The sequence below is a fragment of the Cryptomeria japonica genome, chromosome 2, assembly GCF_030272615.1.
Source record: "Cryptomeria japonica chromosome 2, Sugi_1.0, whole genome shotgun sequence".
Lineage (NCBI taxonomy): Eukaryota > Viridiplantae > Streptophyta > Pinopsida > Cupressales > Cupressaceae > Cryptomeria > Cryptomeria japonica.
Genome location: NC_081406.1, coordinates 43,339,050 through 43,350,868, shown reverse-complemented (window position 1 = coordinate 43,350,868; position 11,819 = coordinate 43,339,050).

Sequence of the window (11,819 nt, the reverse complement as noted above, 5' to 3'; positions counted from 1 at the left end):
GATCATAAACTTTGAGTTACGGTTGGTGAATTATGTTATTCTTCTTATGTGGAAATACTATGCATTTGGATTATCTTTCTTATTATTTGTTGAATGAAACTGAAATTTGCATGTGCACATTATTGTGAACATTTAGCTTTGAATGAATGGAGCAATAATGTGTTGATTCTACAAATCTTAATATTTTAGGGTAGAATCTTTGTATTCTATTCGATTATGTTTCTATCAAAACCCCCATTTTTCTTACCCTTAGAGCTTTTTGGTTAAAATTTCCTCCTTTCTTACTTTCTAGTAAAAAGAACATCCCAAAAAGAATCAAATTATATCATAAGAGGGAGTTCTACCTCTAAAATTCTAAAGAAAATTGCTAATTCAATAGCAATTTCTCCAACTATTAGTTTCTAATTTGTGTTTCATCTTGGGCATTGATGAGTCATCTTTGAGTTATTTTAGAGAGACAAATCTATTAACCAATATAGTCCCTTTATGAAAATTGCACTATGTGAACCAAATACTTCATCTATCTTTCCTCATGCCTTCAAGGGGGTCCAACAACTTGATGTTATTCTTCATCGTAAGCTATAAATATTTCACTTTGTCTTTCCAACTCATGTCTAAGCCACCCAATTTATCCTTATTATCTTCAATCACATTAAAGTCTACTCCTAAAAGCCAAGAAATGTTTGGTAGATTGCACAACTTTGGTAGATTGCACAACCACTTCCACAAATCAATCCTCTCTTTGTAGTCATCTGGGCCATATACTAAGAAAAAATTCAAAAACCAAGTCTTTGTGTTCTAGGATCACCCACACAATTTTGTTGTAAGGAGAGTAACCAAAATCTTTTACATAGCTAGATTGTTTTTTATTAAGAATGAATGTTCCACCTACATGACTATTGCGGAATTGAATGGAATCCTTCCAAATGAATCTAAGGCTAGTCTCTAGTGTAAATCCCACAACCTTGACCTCCTGAAGGAGAAACAAATCAAGAGACCAAATCTAGCTTAAAGAAAGTGGTTTATTCTTTGTCAGGGGACTCCATTCCCCTAACATTGGAACTGAAACATTTTAGGCTCTTCATTAGTTAAAGCGAGGTTGGACCCATTAGGGTTTTTATACAACTTGTCAAAACATTTGGGGATATTTTCTCCTTCAAAAATCAATCCATTAGTAAAAATTATAGAGGACCATTGAAGAATATGATAAATGAGCAAGGGTTGGAGGTTGAGTTCTAAGCGCAACTGCAAAGGCTAGAGGTCATCCTCCATTGTTGCTCTTCCTCTGGCTCTTATGCCTTCTTCGTCCCTTTTTCTTGAATTTGATGCCGGTCCTCTTCCTAGTAAGGGTGGGGTAGGTTGGTAGATATTCAGAAGTAACAAAAACCACCAAGCCCACCCTACTTTTACTAGGAAGAGGGCCAACATCAAATTCAAGAAAAAGGGACCAAGAAGGTATAAGAGCCTGAGGAAGAGCAACAATGGAGGATGACCTTTCGCCTTTCCTGTTGCACTCAAAGCTTAACCTCCAACCCTTAGCTCATTTATCATATTCTTCAATGGTTCTCTACAATTTTTATTAATGAATTGCTTAGTTTTCCAACATATATGAGGCAACAAGGAAAATATTCCCCTAAGAATACTATGGAGATCAAAATATTGCTCAACACATTAGATCCAATCAAGTATGTCTATACCATCAAATTTTGGGACATCAATTTTTTCTCCCAAAGGCATGCTACTAGAGGGAAAACTAGAGTCAATATGATCGAAGTGGTCATGGAATGATTCATGGCAGATTAGTTAATTAAGAGATTCATTAAGGGAGAAGATGCAAGACTCAAATTCTTCCAATGTAGCAATTATTATACAATTCACTTCCTTCAAATGGTTGTTTACCATTAAGAGGAGTCCTAATGTAGCCTTAAAAAAGTGTCAAAATTATATACCAAAATGATAAACTTGAAGAGAGGATCATAATGGGACAATTGCCTGAATGACATTTTTTTTACCTAAGGTTGTTTTGAAATCATAGTTGGAAATGCAATTGATTTTTACATTTTTGTAGTTCTGTGGAAAGTCATATGACGTAAATAGTGTGATCAATTGGATTATTCTAAACAAATTTAGTGTAGAGAAACAGCCCCAATAACCACAATACAATTGGAAATTGTAACAACCCCTATGAACATAATAACACTAATCACAATACAACTATAAACTACAGTCTACCGAAGCTAGGTGAAACAACTAATGATGGTGTTCTCCAACTCCAAATAAGTCAAGGTGGTAAGATAGAATAGGGGGAAAAAAGTTCTCTAGAGGGAGAGTCTATTCTATGAGATCATAGATATAGCAATCCAAACAAATCAAGTATGATGTGAGTAACTCGATAGGGATAGCTACTTATTATTGTATCATGGGTTGCAAATGAACAATAACTTCTTAAGGCTAGGTTTACAAAACACTTGTGGGGTCTTCAATATACCCAATGGTGTGTGGAATCCTAGGACTATCTACAAAGGCTATCCAATGGCATGGTTTTAATGGGAAACCCCTCCAACCTTCACTAGAATCTAGACGACGGATTCAACTCAACCTAGAATGACAACTCCAAAATATTTCAAACCTGCCTATACACGTTTTCTACCCTACAAAAAGAAAAACAATACAAAAAAATAGGACAAGCTTAGTGTTACTACTATAACCACTTTTTGACAAACAAGATTTTGAGAGGGCAAGGTGAAAGAATATAATGGGAAAATGTATAAGGCACTAAATGGGATATGACACAACATAACACAACCCTAGAAAGTAATAGGATACTAGATTATATGGTCCCCCCTACAAGAGATTATCCAAAAAATAGAAATACAAAAAAATATTTGTTGCACATGGAAACAAAAGAATAACATTGCACTAAAATGACAAATTCGCATTACAATATATAGATGTTCTCTTCAAAGGGGTAACCTCTTTGAGCAATGAAATATCTATTGTACTATCAAAACAATATAGTTTGTGTAGACACCTAAAAATGTCTCATTGATCGCATATTATTTATCCATCTATTTAATTAAGTAATTCTTTAATTATTTAATTAAGTTAATTTACTAATTCATATCATCACATTCTACATTACTAATTATCCAATTTCCATTCATTAATCATCTCGTCATTCAAACCCATCTCAAATATTAATTAAATATTAATTATTTAATTAATTGTGATTTGTTCCTTAATTAAATAATCTTTATTATTTAATTAAGCTCATTTCTAATGTTTAAATAATTTCATTTAAATCATTTAAATTTATTAATTATTCCTCCAATTCCCCAAATTCTAATTTCAATTAATTTCATTTCATATTTTCCCAAATTCAAATTTCACCTAATTCCAATTAATTTCATTTCATCAAATTAACATTTCACTAAATGTGAATTTCAGTTAATCTCATGTGCATTTCAGCATTCAAAAAACCCAAGTTCAAATACAAATCAAAATGAAATTGAATTTCAAGTCAATCTCCTATGACACATGTTGAAAATCATAACTGGTTGATCAAATTAGTTAACCAATCAGTTAACTTAGTTAACTCTTCAACCTCCTTCAATCACCTTTTTTTGACTAACCTGTTATCTCTCAATCAATTCAGTCATCTCTCAATCAATTCAGTCATCTCTCAATCAGCTCAGTCAACTAGCTAATCTATTCAGTTCACTAGCCAATCTATTTAGTTGACTCCCCAAACATATGAGTTAACAGATCAATCTATTGATTTCATTGATCAATCAATTTTAGTTGACTATCAATCAACACTTGAGTTCTATTCCTCAACCCTTTTGTGTTGAAAATCTATAAATTCAACCTATTTTCTCAATTCAATCTAGAATCACAGTCTTCAAATAATTGTCTACTCTATGCAGGAATCCCAGTGCAACACCTGAGAGCCACCTACAAGCACAATTTGGAGAAGCACAATGGAAGCAACGATGTAGGATGAGGGAGTCTTTATTTGAATTCATTTCTCATTTTGTATTGATTTTCATTGATTATGTTTGATATTTGTTAATTAGTTGATAATTGGTGATTCATTCTTATTTGATAATTAGCTTAAAACATATGACATTTAGGCATGAAAACAATGGTGAACCCGACGTGAATCAATCAGATTTAACCTTCACTTTCTATTTTATTTGATTTTGCAGATCCGTACGAGCCCAAAAAATGTAGGTCCGCAATTGACAGTGCAGAAATTCGCACTTGCTAATATTAGTTCACAATTGATGTTAAAATGTCTCGCAATTGCTATTAAAATATCTCGCAATTGCTAAAAATGATCCGCAATTGCCAGAAGGGGTCAAAAAATTAATTTTTGTTTGTCGTTTCTCACTTAATTGGTCTTGCGCACCTAACCCATAAATATTTTCTAATTTTGGAAAATTCATATTTTTGCATGAAATGTGTCTAATCTGATGGTAGGTAAGGTGACTTTCAAAATTTTAGGTGCCAGGAGTGCAAGACAACATAGAAGACAACAAAGAACATACCAAGGTCTTTTAAAGGCAGAAAGACAACTTCATGAAATTGAAAAGGGAGAGGCAATCACTCAATACCATAGAAACATTCATCGATTCCTTGCCAAGTTTAATTTTTATGATGACATTGAAGTGATGGCTCATGTGATCTGGAGTGACATCATCATAGAATAAACTTCTCTCTTTTATCTTATATTTTTGTTTAAATTAAATTCTGCCTGTTAACTAATTCACAAATTTACAAGACAATGATACGCAATTGCTCAGATATCAGTTCCCAATTGATGGCACAGTAATTCGCAATTGATAGCACAGTAATTCACACTTGATCAGTAGGTAATTCGCAATTGATTAGTAGTTAATTCTCAATTGTCATTTAAAAAATTTTTCACTTTGTCTTTGATGTTTGCTGATTTTTGTTAGAATGACTCTCTAATTGTAAAAAGACAGAGCTCTGTAACCAAGGGAAAGATAGGCTCGATAGCCCACCATGTGTCCACTAACATCATTTTCATCTGTAGGGTTAGAGTAGAAAACTTTATTTTGTTTCTCTTAAAAAGAACAAAACAAACTCTTTTCTTTACCTCACAAATTGCTATGAGGATTAAAAATGAATACTATGCCTGTGTGGAGCAATATCTCCACTTAGAGTAAAAATAAATCATTGCAATGGGAGGGTAAAAAGAATTTTTTTTTACGTGTCTTTGAAGTGAAAGGTATTATTCTCTCCCCTTCAATGGGTGATCAGAAAACCAGACTCTCTTCTTTTACGCTTTCATTTAATTTATGTACTTTCATCCTTTAGAGGGCCCGCCTTCTCGAGTTGCCTTGAGGGGGTTAGTGTGAAGGGAACGACCCAAGTGAGTACGACTAAAGCCAAGTATTCTAACTCACTATAATCAAATCGCCTTTTGAGATGAAAATCTTGAGGGACGGAGCATATTTGAGTTATCTCATATCGAGCACTTTGTAGGGCCTTGAGATCTCAATCACGATTACATGACTACATCTTGCTTGGTACTTTGTTGGGCTATAGGCCTCAATCGCGCTTACGCGACTTCAAAGGGTATCTTTGAACAGAAGCCTTTACTAAAAGCCATAGCAATAGAGGCCAAACTGAGTCAGTAACCAGACACTTGAATTAGCACAGTGCAAGGGTTGGATAACAAATACAAACAAACAAGCAAGAAACCAAATGATGCTCTGCAAAAAGGATATGTTAGGATAACAAACACAACCAAACAAGCAAAAAACCAATTGTTAGTGTTGGTGTTAGAAATCACAATTTAAACAATAGCCTAATCAAGCATATCAAGAGAGATACTAAATAAGAAATGGAAAGCAGGCAAAGACAAAATAGGTAAACTAAACTCCTCCAAATGTTGACCAAAACATTCATACTAGCTCCTCCCTTATTCCTCTCCTCTCCAAGTTCCCAAATAAGTGTAGCTCTCAGTAGCTTTTTGCACTATTTTTTGGATGTCTTATGCAGGTTCAAGGTTGTGAATAAAAGCTCATGAAAATGCAAACATGAACAAGCTAAAAATGAGATTATTATCTAACCTAGTGTTGATTTTAGTCCAAAAGAGTAAATGTAAATGCTTATGCTAAATGCTCTTGAAATTTCACTAAAGGTTAAATGCATACAGGTTTTCAGAATCTGGATTATGAAGAAATGAGCTCTATTTATAGGTAAAATGGAGCAATGAAGGGTTGAGATTGAACAATCTCAACAAGGGTCAAGATTGAAGGGCTTAAGATCCATGTGAGGACTTTCAACCCAATCCCAGGATGACAAATGTCAACAAGAGATGGGTTGAGAGGAGAGGGAATAAGATTAAATGCTTGACATGACTTGAGGGTTAACTTGGGAGGTAAGGTTAATGTTGAGTTGAAATAATAAAGCCATTATCCAATAAATAATATCTTTATCCAATGGATAAACTCTTGTGCAAGAGTTAGTGAGGATAACCATGGTCAAAGCAATAAATGCTTGAAGAGACCCATGGGTTAAATGAGGGTTGAGTTAGAGGTAAAGTCTCTAACCATGTGGGTGAGTTGATTTAACCATAAATGGTTATGTAAGAGCCATTAATGGTCATGTAAGACCCATTAGTGGTTTGGAAGACTTTAGGGGTTAGCTTGTTGAACATATAAATCATTAAATGAATTTCAAAGACTTTGGAGTCTTTGAGAAGTGACTTCAAGTTGCTTAGGAATGTTAAATATTTAGGGGATGGATTAGGCTAATTAGGAATGATTAGAAAGTGGTTAGAAGGGTCTAGAAGGGGATTTAGGATTGCAAGTGGATTTGGTGGGTGAGGAAAAATAGGATTTAAATTAAAATAAAATTAATTTATTTCAACTTGTGGTTGCAACTTGCATTTGTAGGAAAATGCAAGTGGGGGGGATTTAATGATTTAAATAAATGTTTTATTTATTTATTTAAAAGAGGAAAGGGAATTAAATTAAATAAATAGGATTTATTAATTGATTGATTGTGAATTTGGTGTAATGAATTAATTAAAATAAATTGAATAATTTATTTAATTAATAGGAGAAGAGTTTGAGGATAAATTAATTAAATATTAATTTAATTAACTGGTCATTGATGGGTTTATTAATCAAATAAATAGAAAATATTCATTTAATTAACATGGACAGATTTATGTGACTGCATGCCTTAATCACGCTTATGCGACTTCAAAGGGTATCTTCGAACAGAAGCCTTTACTAAAAGTCATAGCAATAGAGGCCAAACCGATTTAGTAACCAGACACTTGAATTAGCATAGTGCAAGGGTGGGGAAGAATCCGCCCCCAAGACACTCACCATATATCTCCCAAGATACCGGGCCAATTGAGGAGCGATCTTCTTTGGTCTAATTTCCGAGAAAAGGCAAAAAAAAAGGCGCACCCTAGGGTGTGACAGGATTGTTGGAGCTGACGAGGTATCAAGATGTGGGTTGTAATAATACTTGTGACCTTTTGTTAATAGGAGAGTCTCCTTGATGTGTTATTGAATTGCACAAATACTCTCAAAAACAAAATGGGGTCTTGAAAAAGATCTCAACATTCATGAGGATTTGAAAAAGTCCTTTAAACAAGTGTTTTCTTTTCTTAGTTTAAATTGTTTTCTTTACTTGCTACTATGTCTTTGCAACACCAACTTCAACAAGATAAAAACCCCTCAGCAAGTCAAGTTTCAACATCAACATCAAATCAAAACTTTTACAACACTCAAGAAATGGAGAAAACATCTTACATGTTGTGATCTTAGGTCCAAACCAATCAAGCAAACATCATGGACTGGCGTTATCCATTTCGTAGGGAAGTAAATAATTCAACCCTTCCATTCATGTTCCATCACCATCCATAGAAACCTTAGCTCAATAGATCAAGACTATGCAACAACAAATGAGAGACATTACTAGTCCTAGCAACCATAGGGGTTGGTTAGAAAATATGATGAGGGAGGTGATAACCACGAGGAAATCATTATAAGGTCAACCTTTTTTTTCTTGAGAGACTATTAAAACATGCCAACCTTCATTCTTCAACAAAATCATTCCTACCTTAGTTCAACCAACATTAGAGTCATGTCAACCTTCTTTCAACCCAACATATCAAACATACCAATCACATCAACCCAACATTCAAAACCCTTTCAACCAAAATCTAACCTCTTTTAACCGAAATCAAAACCCATTTAGCCAAAATCTAAATCAATTATATCTATCCACCATTTCATCATCCCCTGAAGTCACACAAGACCAATCCATGTCATCTCTATCCAATAACACAATCTCCCAAGGACTATCCATCGTACAAATCCAATCTAATTCAAGTCATGATTCAAAGGATTTCATTCAAAATCCTTTCTCATCAGGCCAAAGTGTTGAAACCTTCCAAAAAAATCTCATGCAAACTTTGTTGCCAATTGACACTCTATTGGTTGGTTTCACTATGTTGCCATTGATGGCAACATGATTTTGTGTTTCAGCTTGATGTTTTGATTCTTTGGTGTGCCGGTAAACACTTCACAGATTCTAGATCGACACTGGCACCAGCAAGACAGAAGGATTTATTTGATCATCGACAATGCAGGCCGACATGGTTTAGTAAAGGTTATCGGTATTGGAGGCTGACATATCTTGGAACCAGCATCGGCAAATTGATTTTAATGTTTATGTATTTATGTTATCTGGCTGACATGTAAATTGAATATTGTATATATCTTTGTAAGCTGACATAAGGCATGAAAAATTTGTATAGGGTATATAGGACAGTTTGATAGATCATTTTGAAAGATATAGATAATAGATATGGTGACGGATATGTGAATATGATGTGAAATTATTTAGAGAGATTATGTATGTGAGGAAATTATTGTAAGAGTTTTTCCGGTAAAGGGGTTTAGGGTTTCAAACCAGAACAAACAGAGCTTAAACCGGAACTGTATTCTGGCATAGAAGATGCTATCTTAGCAGTTCACATTTCTCCGGATTGTAGTCTGGAATTGTATGTAGTTAGTGAGACTCCTATTGTGATTGAGCAATGTTATCTAGGCTGTAAGCTTTCCTGCAAGTGCAGGCCCCTCATATTTTGTAATATCTCTTCATATGGCCAATGGATTGATATTGTGGGTGACAAATCTCACCATGGTTTTTCTTCTTTGAGGTTTTACACGTATAAATATGTGTGTTATGATTCGCATTTATGTGATTGGCTTATTAATTTCTTTACTTCTTTCAATTATGTTTATACTAGTATACCGGTTTGTGTATGCATGTTTTAATAAGGCTAAAATGTACTATTCTGGTATAACACTGATTCACCCCCCCCTCTCTCTCAGTGTTATTGGTTTCTAACAATTGGTATCAGAGCCTTGTGCCTCGGAGGAAGTTTAACACCTTGAGGAAGATCCTGAAACCCGAATCCATAGATATAGCTTTGGAGAAGCAACTTGAGATGGCACTTGAAGATTATGATGCTGAAAGGTTGAAGAACTTAAAGATACAAGATGAATTGAATTATGCTAAGGAATTCATTCTTGTCCTACAAGAGAGGCTATCATCTGTTCAAGCTAGGAGGAAGGAACTTTTGCAAAATCAAGATGATGAAGAGAAAAATGCACTTAAGGAACAATGTCAAAAATTGAGTCAAGAGAACATGGTTATGAAAAATGAAATGCAAGTTATAACTATGAGGATGTCTAAGGAGATTAAGGACAAAAATAAAAATGAAGAAAAAAAAATTCTTTGAAAAACAAATTTGAAGAATATGGTAGGTTGGTTCATGAAAATGATATGTTAGAAGTGATTTGGTACAATCCCAGAGTAATGAACAAGAGCTTGTGAGACAAATGATAATACTAAGAGAATATTTGACTACTGCAAGTGAGTATAAAAAAAAATTCAAGATCAACTCGGTACAGCTTGATGAGTTATCAAAGAGACAGAGGCAGATTGGAGATTCCAGTGGACTTGGATTTGAGCAAGGATAGAGTTCCGGTACTACTAATGAAGATCAAAACCATAAGGCACCGGTAAGACAATTTAATGCTTATAAATTCAATGGTAGATGTTTTGTTTGCAATAGATTTGGTCACATGGCTAGGCAATGTAGAAACAGAGCAAATCAAAACCCTGATTCTGCTCCCGGTAAATGCTCTAAATGAAATAAGTTTGGCCATAAGACAAAAGATTGCAGAATGAATGTAAAATGCTATGCACGTGGAAAATTTGGACATATGGCTAGTCAGTGCAGGTTAAGAAATTTCACCAGTTTTAGCAAAGCAATTCAAAAGAACAATGTTACATGTTATGCATGTAATGAGGTTGGACATATTGCTAAGTTATGTAGAAACATAAATCCACCAGTTAGTAATGGAAGATCAAATGAGAAAGGAAAAGAGAAGGTTAGTGAAATCCGGCAAGATCGTACTTAGAGATGGATTAGGAAGACTGAAGAATAATCATCAGATGGGAATGTCCCGATTACTTATCCGACAGAAGAGGCTACTCCTATACCGGCAGGAAGCTCATCTGGTATCTAAGGCAGATGCCTTAGGGGTAGGAAAAATTCATGAAGATGATGCATATGTCCCGGGAAGAGGTTCTGGAAGATGTTCCAGATATTGGAGAGGATTATCCGGCATGGATATGTTCTAAGTGAGATCCAGTATCTTTCAACGGCAGTCATTTATGTCAATGGAAGATTGGGGTTTTTCTCAAAGGATAAAAGGTCAAATACACTTCATTGTTAATCACCTTGCATTCAGAGTGACTTCAGAGTGATTTAGAGAGACTAAGTGCGATCAAAGGCTATGTAGAGGCAATAAATTTCTTCTTGAGCAATTTCACTGGCGTTTGGAAGAATTTGTTGAAGGTTTTTACCGAGAGTGATCAAAAGGTATTTATCTTTAAACATAGAAGTGGGATCATCTTCTATTCCTGTTTTTGTTGCAAACCCAACTGTAGTAGAGGTCAAGGACCACCCCAGGCCAATTTTCAAGCAGTATCCACATGTAGCTACCCTAGAAGATTTGGTTGGAGCATTTTCTCGTGTTTCAAAGGGAGTTGTGTATGTAGAGGATGTTAGGGCATATATTCACTATCATATCGAGGACTTGGGAACTTCAAAAATTAAGGGCATGTATATGAGTGAGCTAATGGGAGAATCTGGAAAGATCAAACTGGCATACAAACACATTGAAGAACTAGGGTTTACAGACATTCTGGATATTCCGGAGTTTGAGGATGAGATAATCGTATATGTACCGAGCAGAGTACATGGGGAATTTATATGGTTGAACAGACCTTAGAAAATCACCAAGGAAGTCATCCGGGCAATCACTGGTTTGCCATCGGTAGGGCAACATCCAAACAAGAAGGTTTCAAATGATTTCGTGAGGAAGATCATCGACGCTACATCTAACAAAAGATCCATGAAAGTGAGCACTATCACCAACACAAACATCAAATCTAGTAGCATGATTATCAGGTATAAGGTAACTTAGTCAAACCGACTGAATTCTATTTCCAGTTCATGCATTTTGGTTGCATACAAAATGATGAGAGATGATGTAAAATTACATATATGTGGTTGGATGCTTGATGAGTTGTTAATAAACTTAGGGAAGATTAAGGGTGAGAAGAAGGGTACTTTCCGGTATGGGAACTTGTTAGTCTGCTTGATGCTATATTTTATGAATGATACACCTGATCTGGTAAGAGGCAATGGGTTTTTGACATTCCAATAGGGAGACAATTGAAACAGT